We start from the raw sequence: 15,066 nt of genomic DNA, 5'->3' as shown, positions 1-15,066 counted from the left end.
AATTACTAAGTCACATGAGGTCTGTATGTAGTTTTTCATTATGAGCCTTTACCTTCACTACTCTTAAGTAATCAGGTCGTATCAGCAATTTTAATCACCTTTACTTGCATATAGTATAGATCCAGTGAGATATTAGTCTTTATGCAGACCTTCATTATTTTTTGGAGATGCTTAGTTTCCTTAAGCCTTCTGGAATTCCCAGTACACTCTATCAGTTGGATCTTCACTGTCCATATGCTTGTGGACATCTCCTCCAAAAAATAAAGCAGTAGTAGTGAATGTGATTCTCTTTTACACGAGAAACCATTCTTCTCACCAAATGCACTTTTTTGCATTGAATCACAGTAGTACTTTCCTAGTTCTGAACCATTGCTTTACTCTGCTTTTCAACGTTCAGAATACAGTGATTTCATCATTGGTGTCTTCAGTTTTGGAATACTGAAATGAATGCATTTTATCACTAGAAAGATTAAGGAAGAGCCTTGTTAACAGTGTGCTGTTGAGTGTGCCATGTTACAGAGAAAAAAGATTCGCAAATGCATTTGAAGCTTTTCAGTAGGCTTGATTAGTATTTAAACAAAGTAGGTTCTTTTTGTCAGTGCTGTTGGGTGTTATATTATTGCTGAGATTATTGTTTAAAAAAAAAAAAAAAAGTTATGTCAGCTTGTTGTAGTGTCTTTTTTTAATCTTCTAATTTGTAGTTGAATGTGGCTCAGCAAACTTGAGTGAGAGGAAGGAGTTTCCAGTCAGATCTGTGCTCTCCTTGTCGCATCAAAAAAGGTCTGAATTTGCTTGTTTGCCGTAGGTAGATACATACAGCCCATGGCAGGTAGGGAATTGTGCAAGTGATTTCACAGCACGAGCAAGCTAAGATCTCCTGTAATGAAGAGGAGTCCATCACTAAAAATGTAATGCACATTATTGCATAATTAAAAATGATGCATCTGGGTTTTTCTCAAGGTTTTTCTCCTTCCCCCAGTTGCTTCCTTCCTCCAGCACACACTTCTGACATGGAGGTGTGCTGTTTCCTGTAGCAACTATTAAACACAGATATGCGCAGAAGATACTGTCTTTATCACTTTCAATCTTTTAAGATTGTAGACAGATCTTTTCTGTATTATTTTGATCAAGTCCCTACACATAATCCTTGAAATTCTTCATGGGAAAGCTTCTAAGGAATCTGTCTTCTCCACATAAGGAACTGAGAACGCATATAATTATACCTAATAATTTCACCACTGTCAGGTTAGATTGATTTTTAGTCACTTTTTTGCAGAATAGATTCAGCTCAGGTGCTCAAAGTGAAAGAAGGCACATTAATCCGCAGTGACATTCTGTCTTTCTCAATTAGTGGGTTCTGAGGGATGGTAGATAGTGCAAGTTTGGTTGCATGAAGCAGCTTTGTTCTCACGTGGGTGCTAGTAAAGTTGAGGTTTGGGTTTCCAAAAGCAACCATGAGGAACTTAAGTATCAGGCCTTCAAAAAAAGCATGAAGAAATAAATGAAATAAGGAATATTTCAGGCAGATTTGAAGGCTGGGTATACCTGATAGCGTTTAAACTGAGATTTTGAGGGAGACTTCTTTTTAATTAAATCTCTGTAATGTAGGCCTCTGCTGTACACGTCTTTGTGTAATAAAGAAGGCCTGCCAAAGTTTTGCTTAGGATAAGTGTGTGAGTTTGCATGGAGATTGCTCTGGTGCTGCAGAACCTGATGTGACATGTAAGTGTTCCTGTGTAGCACCGAAGGTTACACACTAATTTCTTCAAACTGCGTGTGGACAGGCTGTAATTTTAATTATTTCCAAAGCAGTAGTGCATTAGCATTACAAAAGTGTTACAGTGAAGGACAAAGTACTGAAAAACGGAGTGCAAAGAAATGACGCTGCAATGTGTCATGTCTTCTGATTTGTTGGAGTGAATGCTGGCAAAGCTTTGCTGTAGCTCAAAGTATATGTTTATTGCTTAATTATCCCAGTTACTGAATATGCTTGTTGCATAATCTGGGGAAGCAGTAATTGAGTCCATTACTGTGGATAAACAATTGCTAATTTATAGTGCTTCAAATAAAATAATCTTCACTGTAAGCAGATGTTACAAAACGTAAAATGTTGATGCTATCTTACTTTCACCATGAAAAAAATCTTAATTTTCTTGATTTTCTCAATGTGCATTCCACCAATGCTTATTGAGAATTGCCTTTTTTTTTCCTTCTTATTTCTTTGTCAAAGATGTCTGCTCCAACTGTATTAAAATATTTCTGCTTTTCACACTTGCCTTGTTTTTTCTGGTTTGGTTGTTTGTTTAACATAGATAGTAGCTAGTGTCAAGAGGCCAGATCTTTTTAATAACTTAAGAAAACTGGCTTTTGATTAAATGAAAGCAATCTGGGATGTAATTTTAGCTGGTGAAGCAATTATGATGTGTGGTAGGCATGTAGGCAGTTTTCAGTCTCCTACTTTAAAAGATAAAATAGCTTCATTTTGTTTGAGAAATGTTTGGATAAATCTCAGTTTAGTGTTAAAACAAACAGAATAATACCCTCAGCCTGGTAGGAGCTCCATGTTAGTATCATGAAGTAGTTTGAACAGCATGGTGAGATGCTGGGGACTTTCCTGCAGGTCGTATGATACCTTGTAATGTTTAGATTTGAATACCTAGCCAGACTGTTAATCCACCTTCTCCTGAAGCAGTGGTCAGCATCAATTCCCACTTTCATAAAGTACTGTTTAAAACTGTGTCACAGTTTGAAAGAGGGAATTTTGCAGTGTCTGAAGCAATCTGTGTAAGAAGCAGATTTTCCCCTTGCTGATGGTTACGAATGATCCAGTCCTTTAAACTGTGACACTACAAGACCCAACTTAGCAGGATTGCTGTGTCTCTGTCCCAATGGGGCAAGGCCTGCTCGGATTCCTCTGGGAAACAGGAAAACTCTTCAGTGACCATTGCGGGAGTGAGGATTCATAAGACAGGAGTTACTCTACTTGCTCAAGTGGGTTATGTGATGCTAATATTGAAGTTAGAAGACTTCTGTTGTGAATATGTGGTGAGAATGAAGTGGCAAGCTGTGCAAAAGTATTTCTCTCCTCTAACTGCACACTTGCTTTGCTGGCTTACCTATGCCTGTATGACAGTGTGCTATGCAACAGAGATAGATTGGATTTTCATACACATATAGAGAGAGAGATTTTAACATGTATTTGTTTTACTGGAAATCACATACAAGTATATATACTGGAAGAAAAGATGAAGCTTTATATACATTTGTATAGATGTGAGTGAGTGTATGTAAAAAGCAATCTAAAGGGCTCTCCTGCTATTGTTAAAGTTTTGCTGTTGACTATGATAAGGGTGGGTACATGCCTCCTGTTAGGCAGAATTATTCTCCCAGTCTCAGGAGGCATCTTTGTGTGTTACATCTGCAAAATGAAACTGATCTCACAAATACTTAGCCCAGAAGTGTTAATTTGATTTTGGAAGTAGTCCCACTGAATTTTATGATCCCATAGATGGTAAATTTCTTGGGACTTTTATTTTCCTTTTTGCCATATTCGGTGGTAAGCATAATCTCCATTAGCTTTTACATTATCATCTACTGTTACTTATAGCAAAATGCTTTTAGGTTTTGGCTTGCAAATGATAATTCAAACACATAAGCACAAAAGCCATGTGTCAGAAGACAACAATTAAATTAGAATTATTGCAATATTACATCTGAATAATCTGAGTAGGCTTTGTGAAATTTTAAAAGCTACTTTTTTAATGCCACAGCAGAGCTCGTCTGATTTAGCCTGAACAGGAAAAAATCACATAGCCACGAGGATATTAGAGAAAGGAAGGACTGTAAACCACAGATAGTAAATTCCCTAACGTGCTGATGGCCAATGATGGTCAAGGTAAATCTGGCTGCTATGAATGGACAGCAAAGGTAGAGAAATGCAGCTTTTGTGAGCTCCAGAACTGATGGCCAGAGGTATGTGGCATTTTTCCAACTGACTTCACCACCTTTGGATGAGCCTTCTTTTGTACAAGCTTCCCAAATCACCTAAAATAAGTTTCTTGCAGGCTGGATTTAATCAGTAGAATAGGTGAAGTCTAACTGTGTGCTTATTAATAAGCAACGCTTGATATGCGATCTCATTTTTAGATAACGGAGGCATCATTTTTTTCTTCCCAGATGGTTTTGATTTTTAGTTTTAGGGCAGAGGACAACTCAACCTTGCCAGAAGAGCGTTTCCAAACTTTGTAAGTACAGTGATTTAGTCAGAACAGTATTTCTATTCTGGTGGTGCAAAACCATGACGCACTCTGACCAGAGCTCAGTGTGAGGCCTACAATGCATGACCATATCGCTTTAGCAGCAGGCTTGGGAAGAATTCTGAGAAGCTGTGCATGCTCTTTAAGATATTTTTATCTTGAGGGTTACTCTGCAAGCATTTCATCCTCTGATAATTATCTCAGAAAAAAAGAGAGGGCGTAGGAAATAGGAGGAAGAGACAGCAGTAATGAATACAAATGTAGCCAGTAAAACCAAACCAGTCTATTAATGCAGTGAGAAAATCAGGTGAGATGAGTTCATTTGTGTATTGGTTTTCACTTCAAAACAGTATTTGAAAGGCCCGTTATCTACTGCTTTGGTTTTCATGTTAAAAATATTGTATTCTGGCTCAGCACTGCTGTCAAGAAGTACAATATGTCCCACCTCATTAAGTATCATCTCTTTCTTCTCCATCTGTCCTGAACAGCAGGAAAACTAGTTTTCAAACAGAAAAATAATCAGTTTTGTACATTTCCTTTCTTCTTCTCTGAATCTATATTCACCTAAAAATATAATCAAATTCCCAGAGAAGTGCCCCTGAAGCCCCACCGCTAATAAAGGCACTGTTTAGAACATCAGGAGCTGTTGTTTGGGATGTAGCTAGGTGAGCAAATGTGAGAAGTGAGAGCCCCAACAAAAATACAGTGGACGTGTTAGAGAAGGAAAAACTGCTAATTTAGTACAAATGCAAACTGTGGTTGACCAACAGCATAGCTGGAAGAAGTTAAGAAAGAGAGGCATTTCCTCTTCTGTTTGAATATGTAAATAGGAGTTCATTGCCCTTTGCATGTTAGAAGTGCTGTGCTTTATGCCTTCAAAAACATGCTTTATATAGAAGTAAATAACTGTGCATTAAGAAAGTGAAATGCCCTGGAGGTTACCTGGTTCATTACAGGCAGTACTATTCAGATTAAGGGCCTGACCTGCTATAGCCAAAGTGTGTTTGCTTGGCTGAGTAGCCAGTAGCGAACTACAGGTGTTGGCTTTGCTGTTGGAAGTAAGGGGAGAACTGCTCCAAAACCTAGCAGAAAAAAAAGGTAACAGCAAAACTGTCAAAACATTGCTTGTATTCTCAGGCAATATCTTGCATGACATTCAGCTTCAAGGACTTCTACCGTTCTTCAGGTTAAAGTGAGTTTCCTTGTGGGACTTGTATCAATGCCATCTCCTTATTCTTCACAGCAGCCACTCAGAGGTCCTGCAAGAAATCAGTTTTAAGCCTGTATTGTCTTTCTGACAAACGCTCCCAAAGACTGAACGAGGGGCTCTGATTAAACCTTCTGCTTTCAGAGGCACCTCAGATCATGCTGATAGCGTTCAGCTGGTTGGAGCAGCAATACTGAATGAATAAAACCACACAGCTTTAAAAGGTCACTCCTTTGCAGAGACAGAGAGGGTTGCTGTCGGCAGAAGTTGGCTGCACACAAGACTGGAGTCCCACATCAAAGGTGTTGAGTGGAAAATTGTATTTTGCAGCTGAGGTAATACCAGAGGATGTGTAGCAGTGTGTAAATGAATATTGTTTGCTATATAAAAGAAGCAGCTTTCTAAAAAGTAAACAAATGCAGCTTTAGAAAAAAGCAAATAGACTTGCAGGATTTACTGCCTGTATCCTAAAATACACCTTTAGCTCTGTTGCAGACACAAAAGGTAAGAGAATTCAGTGTGTAGCAAAAGAAATAAGCATGCAAATCAATTTGGCCACATAAATCAGTTACTGATCTGCCATTAGGTGATGTTTAACAATCTGAGGGTAATGAAAGCAATTTTCAGGGAGAATAATTCTGGGCTGTGCATGTGCTAGGGATGATGTCATACAATGAAACAGTAACTGTGCAGACCATAGATGGTCTTTCAGCTAGAGAGATTTAATGCTTACTTTGCAAGGCAGGAGCATGTCCTAGAAGAAATCAGTTGTCACTAAGTCTTCTCTTTACTTGCAAGAGGATATTTCAAATATATATATGGTTTAGTAGATGGGAATGAGAAGTAAGAGCTTCTGGCCCTTTGCCACTGCCACACTTTGCAGCCATAGGCTCCCCATTTTGCCTCCCCATAAGCAAGAGTTACTTTGCTTGCATTGCAGAGTGATGTGAAGTTAGGCAGGATTCAACATGGCATCTACTGGCTGTGGAGTAAGTGTAGCCATTTGTCTAGCAAGAATGGGACTGAACTGTGTTAGCAAAATCTGAGTCCTTTGTGTAAGAAAGGTGGTGTGTGTGCAGCTTGTTTACCCAGCTAAGTGCAAGTACTCCCGGTGTGTCATAATGCTCAGATCTTGTGTACATTGAGGCAATTAGAGGAGGAGGAGCAAGATTTTGTTGAGATGTAAAGGTGCAACCTCCAAACAGTATTTGGGAAAGGCTAATACTGTTCTTAGTCCCTGACTCTACTGGCAGTGTGAGCCAAGATGCTGTGGCACGGGGCAGCTGGAAGGCAGATCATAAACCTAGTAGATACTTCTGTCTTCCATGTCCACCACTGGGCTTTGTGTCATGCTGTCAAACTGCTCAGACCAGCAGGCTCCGCATGGGTTGTCAGCCCTTCAGGAGGGCTCAGAAGTGAAATTCCATTTCAGAAGGGAAATGCTGCCGTTGGCTTTCTTCCATTGGCTCTTTGCCCCAGTGGGCATCAGGGCCCCACAGGGAATGGTGGTATGTGGGCATTGCATTAAGCCCTTTATCTGAGCTCTTTGGAAGTGCCTACTTACGGAGCTCTCTGCACATACATCTGCTGCTCGTGCACTGGAAAGCTCATAGGCTTTTGCATGACGGGAAACTGTCTCAGAAATGGCACTCTTGAGGGTTAAGCCTTATTTTAGAACTGGCTGAGGAAAATAAAGTTATGAAAATAGATTCATATCAAATTAAATACATACATTTACTTTAAGTGCTGCTGTCCTGGTTGTAGAGTGTATGCTCTAGCTTTTTCTCATCTGCTCCTAAGGGTATAGCTCACTGCTTGCATAGTCTCTCTGCTTGTTATATCTGATGGAATAATCTTTCTGTACTGTCCACCTGTGCTAGAATCTCTGAGCATATATCCAAAAAATGATGTGGTTTATTTTAATTTAGCAGCAAAAGGATGTGGGGAAAAGGATGTGTTGTGTAACATAGATGAAAACAGGTTTACTCTTGGATCCACAACATTACCACCCAGGCAGAATTATTTGCACTGCATAAAGGAAGGGTTAAAACGTGCAAGCAAGTCAGTCACAAGGTGGCAAGGGAGAAACAGACCAACAGTTCAAGCAGCAATTTCTTATTTTGCCCATTCCAAGCAGCACTTTGTTAGCTGTGGCAGCTGCTGTAGCTGGAGGGCTGAAACAGCTGCTGCCGAGCACTGCCTTGAGGTGCTGCATTTTTTTTCTCTAATCCCTCCATGCTGGCCTCTTGCTCAGCTATGGTGTGCTCAGTACTGGTGCAGGATTTAGGAATCGGACAGTGAGCATTAGAACAGTTCCAGATGGAGTGATTTTTTTATCCACTTTGTCTAAGATGAGCGCGTTCCTGGAAGGAAAGTGGTGAATGTACAAGTAGCAAAGATCCTCACTGCACAGCAAGACAAAAAATCTGTTAGAATCACATTACCCAAAGGTATGTTGGGTAAAAGATTTTATGCTTTGACATTATGGAGTGGAAGGACTTAAGAACAAGAACTGTAAGAATGTTAGACAATTTCATAATACTTGAAAATTGTTAACAAAGAAGTCTGACCAGTGGATTATGCCTTGGTTTTACAGAAAAGCCTCTCTATACTTCAGACAAATTCTTTTACTCCACATACGTCATCCAATGGTTCCAGAAATCAAAACCCTAGGGAAAGTCTGTGACTTCCTGTAATCTGGGTGGGATCACAAGGGAATTAAGACATAGAGATTATACGTGTCTTTTGCTTTTGCCAACAGCCTGTGTGCTTACAAAGCACATATGCACACTCATATGCAGCAATTAAGTATGGGCAGTACATCCCTGTTAAACGCATATGCATATGGAGACCTAGCTGAGAATGATCTGCAGGATTATTGTCTCTGCAGACCTCTGCAGATCTCATAGAAGAGAAGAGTGAGCTGCAAATCACCTTTTTATTGAAAAGAGAAACTAAGCCAAGGTTCATCTGGAAGCAGCGAGGTGCCACCATGCATTTGTCCTAGCCCCGGGCTTCTAAGGATGTCAAGGTAAGATACTGAGCTAGAAGAACCTATGGCCTGACCCAAACCGGCCATTCATGCAGGTGTAATTCATTTGTAACATCGTTTGGGCAAGCAGTAAACATAATTGAATAACTGAATTGCAGTGGGTGTTGACTATTTTGAGGCTTTAATTGGACAATAAAACTGGAATCTAGATTATGGGTGCAGTCTTTAGGCTGAAAATAATATGTGGAATTGCTAAGCAATGCACACTTCACTGTATGGACACCAGACTAATGGGAAAACCTACCAGGTACTTACTGAGGGCTTGTTTCACCTGGAAAGTGAGTAAGTAGTGTGCATTAAACACATCAATCCATTTTCTTCCTTTATCTGCCAATAATTTCTTTGGAAGCTTGTAACTGAAAAGAAATGTTCCTGCTTTCTTCTGCTGTTTGTGCTTCACAACCATATATATAATAAATAGTGCTTTTCTAACACAACTGTTTATTAAGTTCCAATCCTTGCCTCCACCAGGAACTTGCTGAAGGCAAATGGACTATTCAGATGTCAGTGAAAGCATAACACAGTGATGCAAGGCATCTCTACACTGATGTATTCAGCATTTTATTCTGGTTAATCTATGGTGTTGAGAAGACAGCACCTCTGTTTTGCAGACCCGCCTTTGGGAAGCTCCCTTCCTCTCCTTTGCCCTTCTGCATCTGAGCCTAATTATTGTCTGCACCAAGGAGGTGCAAAGTTAAAGCCCGTGGCTGCCACTTCTGCAGACGTTTTTCAGAAGATCGGCATCTCTCTTAAGGAATAGTTTTCTAAGCGGCCTCCAGCGTCCCCCAAATTGCCTTGTTTCATGTTTGGCAAAAACTGGTGTTGCTGACCCACTGTGTTAACAGTGCTGGCACATTTTGAAGGAGCCATTTGGGTGAGAAATCTGTTACAGGCTCCTATGTGAAAACATTCAGTATCTGTGTTTGCTTTAATCACTTACTGTTTTTTAAGCCAATGACCAAAACATCCTGCTGAAATAGGAACACTGGAATCTCATCTGCAGGAGAATGAACACTGTTAGACAGGCCTTGATATCATGTAGACTCAACAGTATATCAAGCAAACGTATTATTTGCTGGTTTTACTGTTGTTTTTAAGGTTGCTTGAGAAAAGTCACATTAACCAGGCTTATAAACTTTCTAATGGCTACATAAAATTATACCTCATCTTTGTTTATCCATAGCATAAAGCTACTCTGATAAAAATAAAATAGAGACTTCATCTTTTAGAGGTTTACTATACCTTTATGTTGCCCTCAGGCCACTTCTATTTTTCTTGGAAGAAAGCTCATTCATATTTCTTCCAGCATAGGACCAATCCCTTTCGCTTTGTAAAGGCTAGAGCTGCTTGTGATAAATCCTCAGCCCTTGAGGTCACATGTATATTTGAGTGAAATGTGATAGTTATTTTTCTTTTGTGGTTTAAACATCCACATTTCATAGTTGTGGATACTCTCATTGGATTAAATGTTTTCTAATATATTCAAACATTTCATTGTTGTGCCAGGAATATCTAGAAATACAGCACTCTTATTCTATTTCCCTGTAACCCAAACTTTGAAATAACTATCAAAACAAATTATGACATATGGAATAACAACATGCTATGTAAGAGTAATGAATGCTCCAGGTTTAATGTAGATGAAAATGGAAGTACTTCTATACCTGCCAAAACCTTTCAAAAGCGTTTTGAATACTGCTGTTTATATTCTTTGAAATGGAATATCTGGAAGCAAATTTGCTCTTTAGCAGACTTGGTTTAAATCATCCTGGACCTCTGACAACCAAACTGACAAATACACCAATGTGCCCTAATGTTGTCCTAAAGTTGGTTTTCAGTAGGAGAGTTGGCAGAGTTAAAGATTGAGGACTGTGTTTTGATAAACTAATTCCTGATGAGGGACTAACACGCTGGAAGTGGTGGGCTCCAGTACATCAAATGGGATATAATATACAGTCAGGATAGATTCTAAGAATATTGAAAAAATGACCTAGAGTCACTAACAGCATCCTCATTTACCAAATGCTTTCCTTACTGGTTCATTGTCTGCTGCAACTCCTGACTTTCCTCTGTGGTACAGAATGTAGTCCAGACGGTGGTAACACAGTCTAGCTGCTATTCTGTTTGGACATGGTACCACATTCAGTAATTTGGGTTGACAAGCTGATGTGATATCCATAGGGTTAGGCTTACATAGTCCAATTTTGGCAGTCCGCTGTTTTTCCTTTCTTCACTTTTTCCCAAGGTACAGGGCAGTGTCATAGTTCCAGTCCATCACAGGAGAAGGAACGGGTGAAGGAGGCGTATTGTCCCTGGTCACCACAGAAAAAGCTAAGTGCAGAAGAGCTGTGTGCTCTTGGGCTCAGGAGGTATCTGTGGAAAGTGAGCGTACTGCAATTCTTCTACCCTGAGAAATGAGGAGGTGCTCTACCCTTTGCTCCTGGGAGCCAGCACAGATCCCAGCCATTTCCTCCTTGCATCCTTACAAGTGAGGTATCTCCCAGCTCTCTCAGCCTGTCCTCAGAAGAGAGGCATTTCATCTCCCACATCATTTTTGTGGCCCTTCTCTGGATGTACTCCAACATGTCCACATCTTTCTTATATTGAGGACTTTACACCTGGACACAGTATTCCAGGTGAGGCATCACCTCTGCAGAATTAGAGGGGCAGGATCACCCCCTCCACCTAGTGTCTCTCTTTCTTTCTTGCCATTCCTTAGAAAGGGTATTTTCATTCCTGTCAAGACAGATTCACTCAATAGAGCTGCAGCTCTGTTGGAACAAATTGGTGGTATAGGTGAGGAGTAGAGAGATTACCTGCTTCTGTTTGCTTGGTTTGAGTAAATGAGTTTTAGCTATCTAAATTCATTGCATGACACTGGAACAAATGGAGGACATAAAACACTTTGTTCTTGCCTGGGCTGGAGGCAAAACAAGCAAACAAACAAACAAAAGCAAGTTGCATTGAACTGATAGAAGTTCTTGGACTCTACTTGGAAGTAGAAGTCATGTATGATTGCCTCCTAGTTCAGAAGCGTGAAAGTACAGCTGTGAGCAGATTATTGGCTTTTGGGGGGAGGAAGGGGTTACTGAGAGCAGCAAGTAGAAAGACAGAGAAGAGGATATGGGGGATCCCAGCTGACCGTGAGAAATCAAATTGTGCTCTTTAAAAGAAAACTGATTACCAGACATATTAAGCTTTAATCTTATTTGCAGTTAGTCGCCCCAAAGAGAATGCTTTGTTGGAGACCTTCCAAGAACAGCTATTGCAGACAGCTTGTAAAACAAAGACAATCTGATGGAAATAATGCAAATACAGATCAACATTCTCTGTAATAAAATTATTTTATGACCCCCTTTGTAACAACCTCAACAATAAACTCCAGTTTCTTGATTGGCAATTAGCTCTATTAGGACAAACACTTCCCCAAGTTGACATGAAGACAGTACTTACATATTTCTTTCTTTTTCCAGAGATGATTGTATCTGGCATATAAATAGCTTTTTATTTCAATAATTTTCTTTTAAAAACACCATTTAAACACTGAAGGAGTGCAAGATGACCTCCCTTAAATTCACTTTGGCCACTTGCTTGCACTCAGCTCAAATGGAATGCTGCTTCAGAATTTTCTGCAGCCAATTGCCCAACCCTGGCACACTGACCTGCTTCAGCGACAGCACACCTTAATCCTAGCTCTGTGAGGATTCTTCAGCAAGGCTGCTCATCACTTGTCACCATGGCACTTGATCATGCTCCATCTCTGTTCACCTTGCAGGTAGCCTGAACTTGAGTTCTCATATGTCCTGACCCTGGGAGCTCCGCGATTTTCCTGGAAAGCTCACAGAGAGGCCTCCCTTCGTTCCCTTCAGCCCGTTTTCCATAGCTGCAGGTGGGGTGGAGACTTGCTCTGGTATGTCTGCCCATTAGTGCTGGCTGCAGTGCAAACTACATGGGAGGTTCCCTCTGCATCATACTGGCTGTCTGTCCCAGACTCGGTCTTTTGTGGTGTTCTGGGCACATGAGAGGAGTGGCACAGCTTGGCCTTAAGCTGACTTGACAAATATCTAAGCAAAGCCAGAAAAATCTCATATTATTCCCCCTCAGGCATTGTGCAGTATGTAATTTGAGTCTCATGAAATCAGAAGGATAGCATTGGTTATAATTACAAACCATCACAAAGATTTTAGAAATCTGTTTATTTGTTCCCATGACTTGAATATGTACATATTGGAAAAGATCCCTCCAACAGTAATTTTACAGAGTTGATTTAGTAGGACTCCACAATCCATAAACTTGACTCTCGATGTACTTCTCTTAATACAAAAGCCATAAACCTAGTCCTTAAATTATAGACTGCATTTTTGAATGTACACTTATTCCAAAAATTACATCTTTTTATCTACATGGTTTAGTGAATTTATTTCGCTTCTCAATGTGTCTTTGCCTGTATCTGGAGGTTTCACATTGACTTTTGCTTTTCATGAAATTGATGACATTTTTGCTAAGTGAATTTCTGAGACTCGGTTGCAGTGCAATAGCATAGATAATCGAGGTGGCATAAAGACATTCCACAGAGGGATTTGGGATACGTCCTACGGCATCAGCAGTCATCAAGGAACAAGTGTTAAGCTGCTTGCATATGGTAAACTGCTTGCATACAATAAATCATTCTTGCTAAAACTGTGAGCGTAAATTGGAAACACACAATTTTGGCATAGGAAAGCCTGATACTACTTCTATTATCCGGCTGCGTATAAACACATGCAGACTTGCTCCTCAGCCTATAAATGCTAAATGAGGGCAGCTCTGCAGTTCCTGTGCCGGTGTGCATTACCTCTGCAAGGGAAACAGCCTGTCACAACAACAGTCCCCAATGAACGTGTCAGCTGAGCTGTGCAGCACGGCTCCAGTGCTTCGACTGCATAAGTGCAGAAGGAATCTGATTCCACTCACTGAAAGCAAGCACACATGTGAGCACCATGTGGGACTGGGGCCTACATGAAGAACGCCTCTTTGTCCCACAGGGTATTCCTACACGCAAGTTTCCTCTGCCACCTGACTGCAGTACCGAGCATTTTTCAAAATACTCTCTATCTTACAATGAACCATCAGATCACATACTACTTCAGCCAGTATTTGGCAAAGACACTCCCAGTGCCACATGCACATTGACTGGCTGGCAGCTTCCCCTCCTCAGCAGTCTACTGCCAATGTCTTCCTCACCCAGAGAGGCTGTAGCTGGGGATCAGGCATGTGGCTGACAAAATGTCAGTGCATTAATATACATGGAGATGCAGGCCTCGGCATGCTCCACCTGCCAAAGTGATTGCTTGTCTGTGAGCACATGGACAGATTCTGAATACACCGCTTTTGTCTATATGAGGAAAAAATGGATGTGTGGGAAGTTTAAGCACCTTTAAAATAGGCCCAGCATGCACACCTGTTTGTCTGCACACCTTTTGGTTTTTTTTTTCCTTCCTGCTGTTGGCCAGGTGGCCAAGAAGGCCAGTGGCATCCTGGCTTGTATCAGAAATAGTGCAGCCAGCAGGAACAGAGAGGTGATCATCCCTCTGCACTCTGCACTGGCGAGGCCACACCTCGAGTGCTCAGTTTTAGGCCCCTCACTACAAGAAAGACATTGAGGCCCTGGAAAGTGTCCAGAGAAGGGCAACAAAACTGTGAGGGGTCTGGAGCACAAGTCTTAATGGGGAGCAGCTGAGGAAACTGAGATTGTTCAGTCTGGAGAATAGGAGGCTCAGAGGAGACCTCATTGCACTCTACAACTTCCTGAAGGGAGGTTGTGAAGAGATGGAGGTCAGTCTCTTCACCCAGGTAACAGTGATAGGATAAAAGGTAACAGCCTTAAGTTGTGCCAGGAGAGGTTCAGGTTAGATATTTGGAGAAATCTCTTCTCAGAAAGAGCAGTGAGGCAGTGGCATAGGCTGCCCAGGGAGGGGGTGGGGTCACCATCACTAAAAGCATTCAAGAATCGTGTGGATGTGACCCTGAGGGATGTGGTCATGAGGGACAGGAGTGGGCATGTTGGGAATGGGCTGACATTTGGACTAAATGATCTTAGAGGTCTTTTCCAACCTTTATGATTCTATGATTAAATTGTTCTTGAAATACAGGGTTTCTGTCAAGGAACTCAATAGATACGTTTATAACAAGCACAACACAGTTATTCAGCCCTGTAAACCTGGCTCCGTAAACAAACTCTTTAACGCTATACATTATTTGAAAAAGGAGATTTACTCTTCAAGGAAAAACAGTATTTCCTTCATGAAAACTTCATTTGCTAGCTACACTTTTCAAAGAGAGCTTATAAACTTTGATCTATAACCTTAAAAAGCTGAATTTAAGAGTAGGAAAAGATAAAGCAGTCCCCAGAATTCAAGCGTTAAAGAATTCTCCTTATTTGGTTTCTGGAGCAGCTTTTTAGCTTTGTTAAAACACTCATGCTCTAAAAGCATTATTTTAGGATGCACGTCTAACGTGCTGATGGTGCAGTGGGCTCCGTACCCAGGGGGGTACTCAGTGCTCTCTGTGGA

The sequence above is a fragment of the Lagopus leucura genome, unplaced genomic scaffold, assembly GCF_019238085.1.
Source record: "Lagopus leucura isolate 7727_CA_CO unplaced genomic scaffold, USGS_WTPT01 Super-Scaffold_100002, whole genome shotgun sequence".
Taxonomy (NCBI): Eukaryota; Metazoa; Chordata; class Aves; order Galliformes; family Phasianidae; genus Lagopus; species Lagopus leucura.
This window is presented reverse-complemented; position numbering follows the sequence as displayed.